Source organism: Cibotium barometz, chromosome 12 (genome assembly GCF_041138505.1).
Source record: "Cibotium barometz isolate CiBa-2024 chromosome 12, ASM4113850v1, whole genome shotgun sequence".
Lineage (NCBI taxonomy): Eukaryota > Viridiplantae > Streptophyta > Polypodiopsida > Cyatheales > Cibotiaceae > Cibotium > Cibotium barometz.
In genome coordinates this window covers 12,357,793-12,376,761 of record NC_141057.1, presented here as the reverse complement: position 1 = coordinate 12,376,761, position 18,969 = coordinate 12,357,793, and the positions used below count along the sequence as shown (strand labels likewise).

Below are 18,969 nucleotides of genomic sequence, written 5' to 3'. Positions count from 1 at the left end.
AATGTTCTATGTAATGTTATAACATTTGTAAGTTCACACTCACTTTTGTTTTCCCCAGGAAAGAGACTTCTATTAAGTATGAAAAAAAGCATACATCAATCATAGCTATAAGCCGGAATAGAATAGAATCACTCCAATATGTAAGGTGATCTCAACCACTGAAGAGCATCATGGTGCCATGAAAGCCCTGTGGAACTAGAGGAAAAGAAAATGCCATGGTCCGACTCCCACATAAATACAACGCACTTTGCCTGTGCGGAACGAGAGGATCCCTGAATACGAGCCCAAGTAGCCATGAGAGTATGGATGATATCACCCCATATAGTGCTAATGCAGTGAGACTCAAAGATCTGGACACCTTCAATAGCCTCCATGCATCTAGCTCTCCAAATCTGCCATGTTGTAATACTGGCAACAATCTCCCAACTAGTGTCAATCCTCTGTCTGGGGGATGTATAATGTGAGTGAGGGACATCCTGCAACAAACCATGCTGGCCAATACCTCTACGAATGAAAATGGCAGTGTATGTATCACTGCCTTCGTAGAAAAGCTGCGGACCAGACTCAGAAAACCAAGCAATTGGCCCCCAAGTAACATGCATAGCACAGCTACTCAATTTTCCCATAAGTTGGGCTATAGAACCTCAAATACACTGTGCAGTGCTACATCCCCATAAACGATGTTGTATAGTCTCAGAATTTGCTGCACATCTCAGGCAGGTAGGTGCTACACCGAAAGATTGGTGGGAGACCACCATGTAAAAATAACCAAAAGAAATGAGAGATCTGGCTCCTTATGTATGAATGCCAAAGCCTATGCCAATATCTGCACTGTATCACTAGAGATGTCATAACTCTCCCAATGAGAGAGTAGGGATCCTATGCATCTGTCGAGTGATGAGAAGCTTGGCATTCCGGACCATGAAACTGAAAAAGGGAAGTCTTTTCAATGGATCAGAGGCATCAATCCACTCCCACTCACCTAGATCCCACTAAAGATATCTCATAGGACTGCCACCATACAGCCACCAACACCAAGAGCCATGAGTCACTATCTGAGGAGAAGGATCAATGAACCAGTGCTTCCTCGAACGACCAACAATCCTCACTTGACTAAGCCTGGTATCTGGGATGATCCTCTCCATGCTACATCTCCTCAATCTCCGTCCAAGCATGATAGAATAGATGATACAATCTGTAGCCTCCTGGCTCGGGAGAGGAATGAATTAGGCGGACACTTTATTAAAGTGCCCAGGGCCCAAACTCACTAGGCACCCTGTTTGGGCACCCACGTGACCAGAGGGTGTGGGCTGGGCACCTGACAAGTGGCCCAAGCCCACCCATGTGGCACAACGTTGGTGTGAGGACTGGCAAGCTCATGCACGCCTCCTCCTCTCCCCCACATATCATTCAGGCGACCATCCTTGTGCAAGCTCTTTCTTCATCGATTTGTTCCTACCGGTCTACAGGCTGAGGGCACCCCATTCCATGCCTCAAACATCAGTTTTCTGTAGACCCTAAATTTGGTCCTGTGCATGCTGTTAGAAGTCATCTCCTGTCTTTGTTGTGGGTGTGCCCGGCCTTATGAGGTGTTTTATCATTTTTCCCCACACTCCGTATTTTTCCCCTATTTTTCGCATTTTTTCTGTGGCTTGGGAGGCAGTCTAGTAGTGGCAGGTGGACCCAGAGCCTGGCCGACTGCATCTCGGACATGGCCGACTGCACTGTATGAGTCGTGGGACTCCTCTGCTGCTGGCCGACCTATTGTGATGCTGGCCGACTGTATTTATCAGTCGTGGAGGATTTCTGTGTCCAGTCGGCTGCCCTATAGCAGGCCGACTGCTGATGTGGGGGCATATATATAGGCCCCCAGCCCCATACCACTATTTGTATCATTTCTCGGGATCTTCTTGTGTATATAGAGCAGAGTTACACGCCTATATCTCTCTCTCTCGTGCTGTTTTGCTGCCTGCGTTTTTGCTCGTGTTCCCAGATTTGGTCATCATCTCCGCTGCGTATTCTGACATGGTATCAGAGCCCAAGGCTCTAGATAGGTCTTGGGATTTGTGTGAGCAAGAGGGGGACTGTTTTTGTGGCTGATTGGTGGACTGTTTTGGGCTGATCGGGAAGAGGAGAAGTAAGAGGAAGGCGGCTGATTTGCTGGACAGCCACTTGCAGGTTTTATTTCTTCTTTGTTCCCACCCACCCACCCACCCTTTTCAGAGTACATCCCCGCTATGGCAGATCTGTTTGAGATGGCCGAGAGACATGTGAAGATCCCGACACTCCCCACGTTCCCAGTGGACCGTCAGTTGGACGGGAGTAACTACGGCATATGGAAGGTGATGATGGAATCTGTTCTGGAGTCGTACGACCTCGCCGATTTCGTCATTGTTGGTGTTCCACGGCCGGAAGTAGAGGAAGGGGAGTTACCGTCAACCCGAAAGGACCGTGAGGCTCAGACACAGATGTAGGATCGTGTCAACACCAGGGTCCGTTCGTTTATTTTCCTCAACTGCACACCACAGGTAATCAATCATGTAAAGCATATGACGCTGGCCAGAGGTATATGGCAGCATTTGGCCTCACTTTACAGGTTTGGGCTTCCACTAGAGAAACCCATGGTCATCCAGAGGCACTTTGTTCGTGCACAGATTGTTGCTGATGACATCTTGCTGGAGTTCTGTTCGACGGAGGACAGTACGGTGGACCTCTTCACGAAGTCGCTCTCTCAGGATTTGCTCAGGCGGCACCCCAGCTCCCAGTGGTTGGTTACACAGCCAGGAGCTGAGAGGGGGTGTTAGAAGTCATCTCCTGTCCAGTTTTATACACCAGGGCCTTTGTTGTGGGTGTGCCCGCCCTTATGAGGTGTTTTCCCATTTTTCTGAGGCTTGGGAGGGCTGCCAGGTGATGCCAGGAGCACCCTATTGCTGGCCGACTGGATCTACATCAGTCGTGGGCTTCAGGGCTGCTAGCCGACTGGATTTGATCAGTCGTGGGCACCTGTTTTGCTGGCCGACTGCATTTATGCAGTCGTGGGTCTTTTTTATCAGTCGTGGGCACTCCTGATGCTGGCCGACTGCCCTCTAGGGGGGGTATATATAGGACCCCAGCCCCCATGCCTTATTTGTATTATATCTCGGGATCTTCTTGTGTATATAGAGCAGAGTTACACGCCTACATCTGTCTCTCTCTTGTGCTGTTTTTCTGCCTGCGTTTTTGCTTTTGCTCTTGTGTTCCCAGGCTTGGTCATCATCTCCGCTGCATATTCTGACACACACTTGCCCTCTTCGTACTCAGCATTTTACTCCTCTTTGATTACCAGTGGCAGGCTCAGCACCATCACGTGGGAGGAGCTTGTGCCCATGGTCCTGGACCAGGAGGAACGATTCACGAACCCTCCTCAGGGTGGAGGTTCGGAGGCCTTTACTGGCCAACGGTCGAAAGGCCGTAACTCGGGCAAAGGGAAGGCTTCATCGGAGAAGTCTTCTGAGAAGAAGTCCGACGCTGACCGCGAGAAACTGAAGGCAGAGAGGACCTGTAATGATTATGGCGAGAAAGGCCACTATTGGAGGCAGTGTCCCAAGCAGAAGACCGAGAAGGGTGAAGATTACTCAGTAGCAATCATGAAGACTCCGGCTTTTTGTGCACCTCGAGGTGATGGACACCGATGCTTCATTTTCTTCAGGCAGGGAGGAGATTGGAGGACTCTCCGCAACGGATACTCGGGAGTGGATTCTCGATAGTGGTGCTTCCAGGCACATGACTCCTTCCCGTTCCGGTTTACAGGATCTCTACAAGCTTTCTGGTCATATTCTTACTGGGGATATGTCCACTATCCCAGTTCACAGTGAGGGCAGGATGGAGATAGTTCCCGATGGCAGAGGGGGGAAGCATTCCTCCCAGGTGTTGCATGTTTCGGCACTTGGTTTTCATCTGTTGTCAGTGCATCAGGTTTGCAAGACTGGCGTACGGGTGGAGTTTGATGAGCATTTTGTTGCTCTCCGGGACAAAGCAACAGGCCAAGTGGTTTGGGAAGGCGGAGTGGAGAATGGAGTTTACAGGCTTTCAGCACTCTCTCTCCCATGTCCTCAGGGTTGTGATGAGTGGCAGTCTGGTAATGGCTACTCAAGTGTGGATACGCTGCAGGTACGGGCTTTCCGAGACCAGGTGGTGGATAGCTTGCCAGTAGATGGCAGCAGTTGGCAGGAACTTTCCAGTACTGAGGTTGGTAGTTCTTGTGTTCATGAGTCAGAGGAAGTTGAACGGGTCACTTATGCTTTGATGTCTCATCATGTTCAGGACATAGAACCTCTAGTAGATGAGGATGTTTTTTCCACGGGGACCTTTCGGAAAGCCAGGCAGGTGACAGGTGCTTACTTGCAGGTGGAGGTGGTTTCTCCAGGCTTTGTGGTTCCGGATTCAGAGGGGGTGGGTGACGGGTTTCATCAGGTTTCCAGGACTTGTTTGTGCACCGTAACAAGTGGTGATCCTTGTGAGCAGTGTGATGTCTCTGTGACTCACAAGCTGTATGGTTCATGGCTCTGGTTGATGGACACCAGATTGGACGGGAGCTTCCTGATGAGGCGGTTGAGCTCATGGTTGCAGATGTCTCTTTGGGCGGCAGGATTGCGTTTCCTGTGGTTTCTGTGGCATGCAAAGGATCATGGACTCTTGTACACAGGAGGGGGATTGTTGGATGGAGTCCGACTCCGCTGTTGGAGTGACTCGGTTTCGGGAGGAGATCCGGACACGAGGGGATCTACTTATGGCCCAGGAGCAGTTTTACGGAGCAGGAGGAGGTTACATTGCAGGTTTGGGTTTCCACTGGAGGAACCCATGGTCATCCAGAGGCACTTTGTTCGTGAACAGATCGTTGTTGATGACATCTTGCTGTTCGACGGGGGGACAGTACGGTGGACCTCTTCACGAAGTCGCTCTCTCAGGATTTGCTCAGGCGGCACCCCAGCTCCCAGTGGTTGGTTTCACAGCCAGGAGCTGAGAGGGGGTGTTAGAAGTCATCTCCTGTCTAGATTTATACACCAGGGCCTTTGTTGTGGGTGTGCCCGCCCTTATGAGGTGTTTTATCATTTTTCCCCACACTCCGTATTTTTCCCCTATTTTTCCCATTTTTTCTGTGGCTTGGGAGGCAGTCTAGTAGTGGCAGGTGGACCCAGAGCCTGGCCGACTGCATCTCGGACATGGCCGACTGCACTGTATGAGTCGTGGGACTCCTCTGCTGCTGGCCGACCTATTGTGATGCTGGCCGACTGTATTTATCAGTTGTGGAGGATTTCAATATCCAGTCGGCTGCCCTACAGCAGGCCGACTGCTGATGTGGGGGCATATATATAGGCCCCCAGTCCCATACCACTATTTGTATCATTTCTCGGGATCTTCTTGTGTATATAGAGCAGAGTTACACGCCTACATCTCTCTCTCTCTTGTGCTGTTTTTCTGCCTGCGTTTTTGCTCTTGTGTTCCCAGATTTGGTCATCATCTCCGCTGCGTATTCTGACACAAGCTGCCACATCAGCAACCATCCTGTAGGGGCTGTCCAGACAGCTTGTGTGAAGACTCTGATGCGGCCAAAAGGTGTATTGGTGTTGGTCGACTTCATCTACAGTGCTGAATTGTGTTTTGGAGCTGTTTTGGGCGGCCAAAGCACAGCCAAGGAGACTCTAGCGCGGCTGGAATAATCTAAGGACTAGCTGTTGCTGGAGATTGGGCCCAAGAATGTTCTCCGGTGCCAAGAATTGAGCTTTCAGCCAAGATCTCGTTGTGAGGGGTGTAGGTTGTGCTTGTACGGGCACACCAGACCAGTGTATGGACCCAGAACACTAGGGAAAGGCTAGCATCACTCCAGGAAGAACTGATGAGGTTTGCTGGAAGGCCGCTACGACTATGGAAGCCATCTTTGACAAACTCTGGCTAGTACCAAATCCAATATCGAAATCCAAATCCTCATCCAAGTCCAGATCCAAATCCAAATCCAAATCTTGATCCAAGTCCAAATATGAGGTACACAAGAAGTATGTGTAGATGACAAAGCTTATTGTGTCTGGTTGTAAAGCTTGTTGCCCAAATCTGAGGAGACAAAACCTTGAGAAGGTCGCATAGGAAAGCAGTGCTAGCCAGTAGATGATGAAAGAGGCCAGTAAGTATTTGGCAAGCAGCCAGGAGGTAGGTACAACTCAGTAGGCTGGCGGTGATGTCTGTAGTAGGCGGTAGCTCAAGTGGCGAAAGTGCTGGCACTAGCGAGAGGCGGTCATAACATCACAGGTACTAGTCGTGTCAAATATGTCGATGTAAGTCAATGTTGATGTCGATGTCGAGGCACAAGATCTTTGATGCTCAGCACACCACGAGGATGACCCAAGAATCTCTCACCCGGCTAGTACCAAATCTGGTTGTAAAGCTTGTTGCCCAAATCTGAGGAGACAAAACCTTGAGAAGGTTGCACAGGAAAGCACTAGTAGCCAGTAGATGATGAAAGAGGCCAGTAAGTATTTGGCAAGCAGCCAGGAGGCAGGTACAACTCACTAGGCTGGCAGTGATGTCTATAGGCGGTAGCTCAGGTGGCAAAAGTGCTGGCGCTAGCGAGAGGCGGTCATAACAGCACAAGTACTAGTCGGCACTAGCAGCGCTTGCTGGCAATGGTGCTGGCATTGGTTGGTTGGCTGCGCTGCTGGCGTTGGTTGGTTGGCTGTGCTGCTGGCGTTGGTTGGCGGCAAAAGGTGTAGAGACATAGATGGCAGTAGCAAGTGCTAGGCTGGAGGCGGCAACAGCAACATGCCTAGGCAGTGTACAAAGGTGGCGAGGGTTCTGGCAGAGGCAGGTAGTGCGCACAGGTGCAAGCTACACAAAAAAGGTGATGCAGTCCAGAAATATGGCGGCGGCGGTGTCCAGGCAAGGGTTCCATCATGTGAAATAGAGCTAGGAGGGCCAAATAGTTACACGGGGGGGGATCGGCCCGGGATTCTAGCCCTAGTGTGGTGTTACTATCACATGCACTCTACACTATAGTGCATGGTGACAAGATGGTGTGTGAAAATAGTATTTTTCCCAACCCTAAAAAGGGATTTTTTTTGGGTATTTTTGGTTTTATTTGGGGTTTTTTGTCTTGGCTGCTGGCCTACAACCTTTAGGCTGACCGACCAGCACCCCCCTCCTCACTATATATAGCCTTGCCTCATCATTCACTACGGTGTACCACTCCATTGCATACATCCGGCACCATATGTTGCTGCTGCTGCTGCTTCTTCTACCGGGCTCTACACCACATAGCTTCATCTTCTCCGCCTGACAAGACAACACCTCAATGTTATCTCATGTGGCCAAATCACGGGACAGCAGCCCACTCTCTGCTACAAGCCACACCATGGGACAGCAGCCCTCTCTGCTACTTTCAGCGTTTACATCAGCCTGTCATCATCACTTACATCCAGGCTGACATCAGCGTTTATCTTCAGCCTGTCATCATCACTTACATCCAGGCTGACATCAGCGTTTATCTTCAGCCTGTCATCAGCGCTTACATCTGGGCTGACATCAGCATTTATCTTCAGCCTTACATCAGGCTTACATCAGTGCTTACATCAGGGCTCACATCAGTGCTTACATCAGCATATCATTTGCATTTTACCACAGCCCATGGGACAGCAGCCCACTCTCTACAACATCATACCATCGGGATGGCAGCCCACTCTCTGCTTAGCTTCATCATCGACATCACATCAGGTACACAACACCCGTGTCACTAGAGCTTGCACCACTTGGGACGGCAACCTTCTCTGCTCCTTACCACCTCAGGTACACAGCACCCGTGTCACCAGAGCTTGCACCACTCGGGACAACAGCCTTCTCTGCTCCTCACCACCCTTCAGGTACACAGCACCCTTGTCACCAGAGCTTGCAGCCTTCAGGTACGCAGCACCCTTGTCACCAGAGCTTGCACCCTTCAGGTCTTGCAACACCCTTGTCATCAGAGCTTGCACCACCACCACCACTCGGGACGGCAGCCCTCTCTGCTCTTCATCGACCACCTCAAGTACAGCAGCACCTTCGTCACCAGAGCCTGCATCACCTCATCTTCCACTGCCACTACCACCTCGGAGTGCCTCTGCTTCCACCAACGCGAGCCTTCAACACCAACCACCTCTCGGAATGCTTTGCTTCACATTGACGCAAGCCTTCGTCATCAACGGTGCTTCAGCTCCAACATCGTCTCTGCTTCTGCACTAGTCTTTCTACTCAAAGTCACCTCACATCTGAGGACTCTTGTACATATTTGCACTCACCATTATATATATATTCACTCACATATTTCATGTTGTGTGGTTTTGCTCTAATCTCTCGTATATCTGGTCCTTTCGTCCTTTTGTCCTCACATATGGCTCATCATTAGTGCAACACTCTACAGCAGTAGAACCCTTTAGGATTTGATATTTGTCATACACGGTGACCCCATTGTAATCCTCAGTCCAGGATATGTCAAGCACGAGCTACGTAGGTCATTCCTCAGCCTTAGAGAGTCAGTCAGTCAGTCAAGTCCCTTAACCCACTTGGAGAGAATCATTCATGCATATAGAGTCAGTAGAAGCCTTAGGTATCATCTAGTATTTTTACCATATTTAACAACATTTATTCTAGCATTTTTACCATTTATTTTAAGCATTATCCATTTATGTAAGTTGTGTAGCAATCGGCCAGTTTCACAACCAGCCGACAGCACATAAGAGCATATAAATCGCATAGCCTTGCATCATTCATTCCATCTCATCATCATTGGAGTCAAGCGTTTCAGTCCTTCAGCACAAGGAGCATCAACACTTGAGCATTCAGCCACACATCATCAAAACACAGCATCATCAGCATTCAGCCAGAAGAAGCATTACAGAACCTTGCGTTTTCAGCATACAAACAGTTTTCACCACTCATACACCTCATCGTTTTGTTACAGCCACTTTGGTGAAGGTAAAACGCATCATATTCATTCATTCATAGTGCATAACACAGCCTAGAATAGTCTTTTTCTTGGAGAAAAAAAAGAATGTTTAAGTTGTGATTATTTTTTATGGAAGGAAATCATTTGGTCATTAATTGGATTGCACTTCGGCAACATTGGATGAGTTAAATTTAATATTTGGTTCCAAGGCCAAAACTTAGGAATCCATTTGAAAATAGAATTTTATGGCTTAAAGATGGAATTTCATGAGTCACTAGTATTGGGGCCTGACAACCACGCGAGTCGGAACGCAAAGTCGTAGCCTCATCGGGTGCATTTGACACCACAATCGTGGCTCAGTCGAGTAACAGTAAACGGATTAGCCGGTTAATAGGCCATCATGGATGTAACTCAACCATGCTCAAAGCACGATGCCATTTCTTTTTTTTGTAACTGCACATTAAGCAGTATAAAGTTGTAATGGAAATCTGTACACTGGTTTTGGGATCTCTACAGATCTTTCTTGCCGCATAGACACCACGACTTACGTCAAGCAAAATCGCTCCTTCAAGCAAGGACCATATAATACTTGCTTTTTGGACACTACATCCAATAGCTACCAAAAAGCTTGGACAGTAGGGTAATTGTCACGATTGTGACTAACTCTCTTAATCTCTCCTTAATCCCTTATTGACTGAAAGGACACCTGTGAAGGGTCACACCCTTACACATAGGTCACTATCGAAGGACATGTCTATTCATTAAAAGACACACCCCTAAGTCCAAAGGACATAACCATTGATTCAAGAGCTACACCCCTTCCCAGGGATGTGTCTCTTCACTTTAGTTCTTGTATTCAATTTTAATCATGTCTTAATAGACTAGGAAGTCCTCACAGTGGTATCAGAGCAAACAAGCTCCAACCTGTAGGATGCCAACATCCAAAAAACCCCAACCCTAACCCTAAAAATCAGAAACAGTAAATCAACAAATTAACCTTAGAATTAGGGATAGCAAGAGTTGTATGGAAGAACAGGAGAGAATGCCCCATTTAATGTTACCCAACTTTGCCAATTTTACTTGATTAAGCATTCCCCAATTTTTCTCAAACAAAAAAAAATGGTGGGAAGCAGAGACTCACATCAGGGTTCCATCCAAATGCTTGAAGGCTGCCCTGTACCCTATTGGAGGTCTTGACAAGAGAAAAAAAAAAGAACCCATGGCCGTTTTCAGCCAGCGCCCGCCGCCACCCTACACACACCGTCAGCGTACCAGCTTGCTGCCGCCTCATGGACCAAAATAACTCCTCTCAATGACTGAAATAAGTCAATAGAAATCTCGGTGAACGACAAAGTATTCACCTCTCGAATTCGACTAAGCGCATATGCGATAGTATTCATGGACCCTTTTCTATAACGAATCTCAAAATCAAAATCTTGCATTAATTCAACCCATCGAGCTTTCCTTCCTCTCAAATCATCTGCATCACATACATACTTGATTGACTGATGATCAGTCAATACCACATGATCAGTCAATACCACAAACTTGGAGCCATATAAATAATATCTCCAAACCTGGAGAGCGTGAATCACAGCATAAAGCTCCTTCTCAAGGGTTGACCAACAAAATTAAGTGTCGTCTAGCTTTTTACTTTCGAAAGCAACAGGTTTACCATCTTGAAATAGAGCAGCCCTGATTACATAGTCACTAGCATCGGTTTCAAGAACATAAGGCCGACTAGGATCGGGTAATGCTAAGATAGGTGCTTCCTTGACTTTATCTTTCAAAAGTCTGAAGGCCATATCCAGATCGTTATTCCAAGTGATAGACTGATTCGGCTTATGTTCACGACCTTTCAACAAGTCGGTCATCAATAGTGTGAGCTGAGAGTACTCTTGCACAGATTTCCAAAGAAAAACAACAAAACCGAGAAAAGAACGAAGTTGTTTCACTATCTACGGTATAGGCCAGGCCAGAACCTTCTGAACTCAGTCATAGTCATTGTTTAATCCATCTCTAGTGATCTTGTGTCCCAAGTAAATGATGTCTATCATGAAAAACTCACATTTACTTAATTTAGCATACAGTCAATTCTGTCTTAAAATAGTTAAGACAATCGTGAGGTGTCTAACGTGATTCACAAGAGTATGACTATATATCAAAATATCATCCAAGAACACAGCCACATATTTTTCCAAATGTTCACGAAAAAGATCGTTCATCAAGTGGCTGGAGCATTGATTAACCCAAAAGGTAATACGAGAAACTCGTAATGGCCATACCTAGTCCGAACGGCGGTTCTTTCGACATGCCTTTCATGAATACGTATCTGGTGATAGCCAGTACTACGTAAATCTATCTTCGTGAAATATTTCACTCCCACTAACCGGTCAATCAGGTCATCTGATCTAGAGAGAGGATAACGGTTCTTAATTGTCAGCTTGTTCAATCTCTTGTAATCTATACACATTCTCCAGGTGTTGTCCTTCTTTCTCCTAAGCAACACAGGTGCACCCCAAGGTGATTTACTTGGACGGATCTCACCCATCCTCAAATAATCTTCAAGTTGTTTGGCCAACTCATCTTCCTCGGCTCATCTTCCTCAGCTCATCCTGTAAGATGGAATACTAACAGGGTGAGAACCAGGGACTGGTTAATACGATGATCTACTGCCCTTTCAGGTGGTAAGCCTGATGGCAGTTCCTTACGAAATACATCTTGAAACAAATCAAGTATCTTCTTTAATTCTTTGCTTTCAAACACACTTAATTCATTGACATCCATAGTAGGTATGAGAAATGAAGAAAGTGGAATCAAGACACAATGGAAAGCAGTATACAAGGAAGAATCCATTATATTTCCAAAATCAACTGTATTTACAAGAGGTCCCTGAGAGGGATGTATACAATCACCTAAGATACTATACTGGGTGCTCCTATGTTCAAAAGAAAAAGTATGACTAGACCAATCTATCTGGACTTGAAGAGTCTTAAACCACTCAATCCCTAATAACAAGTCTACATGCTCTAGATGCATAATATAGCATTCCAGAGTATCTTCGTAGTCCTGAATCCGGATCAGTAGCGTCTCCACCTTTCGATCTCATACTTGCCGACCCGCATAATTAACAAAATTGTGTGAGCTGTCAGGGTCTAGAAGAATGTGGATTCTATGGCCATTCACTTCTCCATAAACTCGGAGAAGATCGTGCAAGCCAAAAACTTTAGAGTTAAACAGACAATCAGAACATGAACTAGGGCGAGAAAGTACAGTAACTGACGTACTTGTCAAAGACAACTGGTTAGCTGCCTTTGGCTTGGGTCTTGCGTTGGTCTTTGCACCCTTTTGCTTCGGGCACTCATTACGCATATATTCTTTTTCTTCGCAGATGAAGCAACATCCCTCCTTCTTGAGCTTCAAAGCCTTAAGAAGACGTTTTTTCTGTGCTGGGATCGAAGTATAATTCTTCGAAGGTTGGTCCGAAGACTTTCCTTCTGTCGTGCTAGCCATCGATGCGGAGAACTTCCTTTTGTGCTTGTTCCCCTGCTCGGTCATGGGTTTAGACTTGGAAGAGACCATTGTATCATCATAGATACGAGCGGAATGAATGGCCTCATCCAAAGTTTTGCATTTGTTGTTTTTAACCTATAAATGGTACGAGTTAGGTAAACCGACTACGAAGAAACCCAAAAGAGTGGTGGAATCCATCTTCGTAGCTTTCATCTGCAAGTCACTAAATTTCTGGAGATAGACCTTATAACTGAGGTTCTACGAGGTCACGGTCAAAGTAACAAACCGGGCAACAATATCATAGTCATCCTCTTTCTTGAGGAATTCTTTCTTGAAGACTTCTTCGAATTGTGCCCAAGTCGATGGTTTAGGGTTGAGTTCTTTCCACCAAAGCAAAGCTTTGCTTGAGAGGAAACCTGCTAATTGGATCTTTTTGCCATCGTCATATGGATAAAACTGAAAATGGACCTGTCACTTATGTAGCCAAGTGTCCACTATCTCCTTGGTTCGCTGCTTTTGCTCGCCCTGAAACTGTTCCGGAGTAATATTGGGGCCTAAAGCAGATGCCAAAGTATCCATACTCGAAAGAGTAGATAGGGTAGTGGTCATCAAAGAGATGGAGTTCTATAAAGTCTGCATCTGCGCGGCGATTTGTGCTTGACGTTCCTAGGAAGAAGCTTCGAGAACAACTTTAAACTCTTGGAAATCTGATTTTGAAACAAAATCGTCGAAAATATCGCCATCGGTGGCTTCCGTAGCCGGCGAGTCTTCACGTTCGGGAATGGGCTCCAACTCGGATTCTTGGGTCGACATCTTGAAGAGGGCAAGAGGAGAGAAAAGTTTGATCTTGCACAAATAAGAGTGCTAGAGAGCTAGAGAGCTGGAGAGATGTGTGGCAAGAAGCCCGCTTAAGGGGAATATATAGGGTTCCCCAAAAGCTAACTTAGCTTTTGCTTTTGTGTTTTTTTTTTTTTGTAATATATATGTATATTTTGTTTTCTTTTTTCTTTTTTTTTAACACTTATGAAGCAAAGCATGGGTTTTTTTTTATAACCCCCCTACTACGGTGTGGGTTTATTAAAACCCTTGAGTGCAGATTGAAACGCCAAAAGTAGCGTGGTGGATTTTTTTTTAAAAACAAAAGCTAAAAATACCTCCACCCGGCAACATGTTTTTCGCGTTTTTCTGCAGCACCTTCATGCCACCTTGCGTCCGCTTGCCAACGCTGCCTGCGACTAGCCTGTGTACGGGTCCCCCACTGCGAAGGTGTGACTGAAGTTGCCGCCTGCGCACCTACGTGCCTGCGTATATTCTGCGCACCAGCGCCTGCCTGCACATACACCTGGCTGACTGCTGCTACCTACGCATACTAGCCCACGTGCGCAAGTACACTCGCCTGCATGCGTACACATGCCTGCCTGCTTCGCTTACGTGGACTGTGCAGCCACTCAAGTGCCACTTCTCTCTCTCTCTCTCTCTCTTAATCTAAGGAGAGGGCAACACTTCAATTGATCAGCATACATGGATCTACATTTTCCAGTATTTTCTACTCAGTATCATCTCGGAGTCTTGCAGTTCTGTTCTTATAACTGTAGGACAATCAGTTTATATTGTACTTTTTAGTCTTGTTCTCTTTGATGAGACACCAACTTCAGATGTACTCTCAGTTTTGGTCTCATAGGCCATTATGGCCTCTTAGAGACGTTAATATATCATTTCATTTCTTACAAAAACAGCCGACTGGCTTTCTACTTCTCTCTCTCCTCAAACTGTTTACACAGTTGAAAACACCTAAGCCCTTCTTGCAAAGCAAACAATCCATACAAGATCACAACCTTCATCACGGGTTCCTATGATGCAAAAGCAACATGCTGAATTTGAAAAACAATAGTATAAACAGAAAAAACAACAATCTTCATGAACTCATACCTTTTATTAGACCTCATCTTCTCTACCTACCGACTTGCTCGTTCACGAGGCTTGCTCTGATACCACTGTCAAATCCCCATAGGATCGCCTCTTAGAACGCTCCTGGTACAAGACGCGAAACCTGCAAACAAACCAAACAAATGTGAAGGGGGTGCAGGCCTGACGCACCTCCCAACCTTGACAACCGTAGGCAAGCCCACAAGTCTTGGCTGTCCCCATCGAGCCACGAGCTGAGCTAACTAGATGGACGTACCGACCAATCTCAACCTCGTGACGTCCCATACCGCCACGAAGCTACCCTCGCGGCCTCGAGACTACTGTCGGCCTTAGCTGCATGAAGCAGGTGCATGTCTGCACTAGATCCAGGCTCCTGACCATAGAGCTCTCACAAAGACACGCGAGACTCTATGAACTAACGACTAACCTTGGCCACTCCTTTATAGGCTCTTGGCCGATCATCGGGCATCCACACTTGGGCGCCCGCCCGTCCATACTAGGGTGCCCGCCCATTAGTCTATCCCTAACTCAGCTCGCCAATCAGCATGCCTAGCTCCAAGCTTCCCCAAACCTCGAAGCTAGTCTTGTGTGCGTGTAGCACACGATAGATACACACTGTGCACATGACACCAAAGGGCATGACCATGAACTCGTAGTGGGTCCGCTCACCCCATCCACAATTCGTACCTGATGGGACCCACTTTTGAGGTCAATCTTTGAAAATGCCTTCACTCCATTCAGCCTCTCTAAGAAGTAATCAATCCAAGGCATAGGGAACTTGCTCTTTACCCCGTCAGCTTGTTGAGTGACAATAGCCAAGAGGATTCATCCTTCTTTTTCACAAAGAGAATCGGGGCTGCGAATGGAGACATACTAGAGCGTATGAAACAAGATTGCAGCAATTCGTGGAGCTGACGGTCCAACTCCATCTCCATGGCCTTGCTCAAGAAATATGGAAACTTACTGGGGGGATTAGAAACCTGGGAGGAGCTCAAGATGCTGATGATGATGATGAGGTGCTCCTACTGCTGATGCTACTTATGCTACTTATGCTAAATGCTGACTTAACTATGAATGTCAACACATGAACCACACAACTCAACTATGAATGATATGGAATGAGAGAGGACAGCCCAAATAGGTAAAAGGGGCTAGCTAATGGAGCAACATCACCTGACCTCGAAAAAATACCAAGAAAAAAGGGAAAAAATATGGGTGGCCATCCCACAACCAAGGGCCATAAAAGGGTGGACAATCCTTCTTGATGTGCTCAGTGGAGCAACAGTTGAAACATTGACCAGCCAATCGCTTGGTTCAAAACTCCAAAGAGTCGTGCCAGCGACTCTCTCCCACTAGAACTGTTCCTATTCTCCATAGCTTGCCCTTTTGTTGCTCGACTTTCTATAGAGTTCCAGACTTGGAACTCTCCCGAATCTCAAGGATCATAGCGAGATGAACTACATCCGAAAGATCACGGGGCTGATGTGCACAAACATCTCGTGCAAGGACAGTTTCAAACCATCCACAAAGCGCTCAACTTGCTGCGACCGTCGGATGGTCCTTGGAAGCATGAGCAGAAGCTTCCAGAAACGTGCCAGGTAGTCCGTTACCTACTCACTCTGCTTCTGGGCAAAGCACTCCCATTGCTGCTTTAGCTCAGGGTAAATAGTCCACAAATAAATTGCTTCAAGACCCCTTACAACAATCATCCCAACAAGTTGCAGGTTATAGAGAATGGTTCCTAAGGCGGTCTTCCCATCACAAGAGGGTGGCACCTATCAAAGTCATATGCACCAAATGGAGATGAAAATATATGAACCACATGTTGCCGCCAATATGGCAGCAACCATCTCATGGGTCCAGTTGTTAGTGATGACTTCCCCATTCATCTTCCCATTGAACTAAGGAGGCTTCAAAAGCTTCAATGACCAAGTTCGTTCCTCACGAGGCATGGAGGAAGAACTTGGTAACCTAGTGGTACCCCGACGTCAAGCCAGTAAAGGGCAACAAGAACTATCCAGTGAATCTGATAGAAAGGGACTCTGCGTGAAACCGGCCTCTGGTAGAAACCAAAGTGCGGTAGACTAGCAGTCACCTATCCAATTGTAGTCCAGATAAATAACAAATTTAACAGGAGCTAGAATGCTCCAGAACTGAAAGGAAATCAACACCTGCTGGCCCCAAAGCTTGGTGCCCCTTTCGGTATTCCTTTATTCAAATTCAATGAAATGTATAACTGAGTACAACAAAGCCAGTCCAGGAGAGTAAAACTGCGTGTCCAATCTGGTAGCCCTCAAGACCTCTTAGCACAGAGGATTCACACACAGATCTGTGTCCCACAAAAGCAACACACTGTGCTTCCCTCTAATCAACCAAGACAATTCAACAGGGCAGCCTTGAGCACACATCTGGCTGTTCCATGAACATGGTTTCAAACTCAGTTCAAATACACATCCACTGTCCAATCTCTGTTTCCACCCTTCAAACTGCCATACCCCTTCTCTCACAAGGGGCCAGATGAAACAACTCTGCACAGCAGACATAAGCCAGTGGAAAGAAAGAAAGATTGATAAGTTCAGAGCTTACCAATTTCAATGCGTGGTTCTGCACCAGAGGGACTATCCGTACCAATCTATACTTGCAACAGACTGTCTGTACTTTTCTCCCTGCAGCCACCTGACTGATGCACCGACTGTGCCTGATGATGCGCCGCCTGCAACTGTTCGGGACTGAACAGGACTGTACTCGCCTGTACCTGTCCGTACAGGTCTGCAATACCCGACTGTACCAATTCGTACAGTCCTGCGCCTGCAGCCGCCGCCTGTGTCAACTGTCGTACAACAGCCGCCGCCTGTACCAACAGTACGGAGCTGTACTTGCTATCCGTACCCTGCCAGCGCCGCCTAAACCAGCAGCCAATAGGCCTGCAGCCGCCTGCTCTGTACGGTCTGCAACCACCTCCGCTGTACGAGCTGCAGCCAACCTGCACAGTATTCGCCTGACCCTGCAACACCCGTACCACTGTACCTGTTGTCGCCTGCTCTGTACGGGCAGCAACCACCAACGTTGTACGGCCTGCAACCACCTGGTCTGTACGGCCAGGTTCTGTATGGCCTGTATTCTGTACGGCCTGCTCTTCACGCAGCAAATCCAGCAGCCACACTCTATGCAGCCAGTCAACTCTTTTTCTCTTCTCCTCCACGCAGGTAGCTTGCACGACCCCTCCAAAAGCAAGAGAGAGAGAGAGAAGAGAGAGGCGTGTACCTCCCAAAGTGGAGTTGCCCCTTTTTCCCAAAAATATCCTAGTGGCCCCTTTCTCAAGTTTATCAAACTTACTAAGGGTCACTTATGCTTAGGGGTCACCCAATGTTGAAACATTAAGAATATTAATGTCCTTGGTCCCCCTTCACACTTGAGGATGTCCACTATATTTCTATTTGTCCAAGAACCCAAATGTGAATCATTAAAGATTTATCTTGCTCACCAACCACCATGCCCACACTTGTGCTGTTCCACTTTCACACGGTCATGACATAGCCCCCTCTTGAAAAATGGCAAGCGTCCTCGATTGCAATCTGGTGATACAGCAAAATATCCAAAGTGAAATGTACTATATGGCAAGATCAGCATCCCAATCTCTATAAGCCATGCATATGTAACAACATTCACTACAAACCAATGGTGTAGTAGTAGCCCAAGTTGTATACCACTGTGAACCATACATAACCACAACATCCAATGTGACTAGTACACATATATCATAGAAGTCCCATAAACAAATGTACTGTCAGCCATCAGTACCTTCGGGTGAGACAAAAGCTGTACCAAGCGACCTCTAGATGTCATCTGAGCCTGTCTATATCAAGGGAGTGGAGGTGCTACCCCCCTCTTGAGCATCAGGCAATGCTCCAGGCCCATGCTCTGCTAAACCTGAATGAGCCGTAACAAGAGTCGGCTCCAACTCAAAGGCATCGAGATAAAGCTGCAAAACCTCAGGTGAATCTGTTAAAGTCACCTTCCTCCATCCACTTCGCATCCATCGATGAATAGTTCTTGAACTTCACAAGATAGCGACGGGAAACTTTACCTCGTACCTTTCTTTCCTTATGTGCCAGTATCTGCTCTGGAATAAGAACCTCATCAAGTTCCTCAACTTCCGGCTGAGCCTCATCTGATACATCCTCAGGCACATCCCCACGGAAAGGTCTAAGTAGACTCACATGAAATGCATTGTGAATCTTCCAGTGATCTGGTAGCTTCAAGCGATAGGCCACCTCACCAATCTTTTCCAATACCTGGAAAGGTCCATAATAGCGCATGCTCAACTTAGGGAATAAGCGCTCTTTACCCTTCATCTTTTTGAGCCTAGCTTTTTCAAATCGCAAAAAGAACCCAATCACCCAATGCAAACTCTAATGCACGTCTGTGACAATTTGCTGCTTTCTTTTGCTTTTGCTGAGTTTTCTGGAGTGCCAACTTAACTCTCCGATAAGCTTCATCCATATTCTCCACATACTGATCAGCCTCAAGGATCTTATCCTTTGTGTGCAAAATGGGTGGTCCTTCCACAATCTCAAAAGGCG

At 47.0% G+C, this 18,969-nt stretch overlaps 1 protein-coding gene across 2 annotated transcripts in view; it reads right to left on the bottom strand.

Annotated features, from left to right (window-relative positions):
• The window catches only part of LOC147633065 (ACT domain-containing protein ACR9-like), a 45,364-nt gene that overhangs the window by 9,060 nt on the left and 17,335 nt on the right, over nt 1-18,969 (bottom strand). Inside the window, exon 6 of one of the 2 annotated variants that reach the window (XR_015267075.1) lies at nt 14,390-14,510. The exons of the other annotated variant lie outside the window; for it this stretch is intronic. The gene's annotated coding sequence lies outside the window, so the exon portion shown is untranslated. The remainder of the gene's footprint in view (nt 1-14,389; nt 14,511-18,969) is intronic. 2 annotated transcript variants of the gene reach the window in all.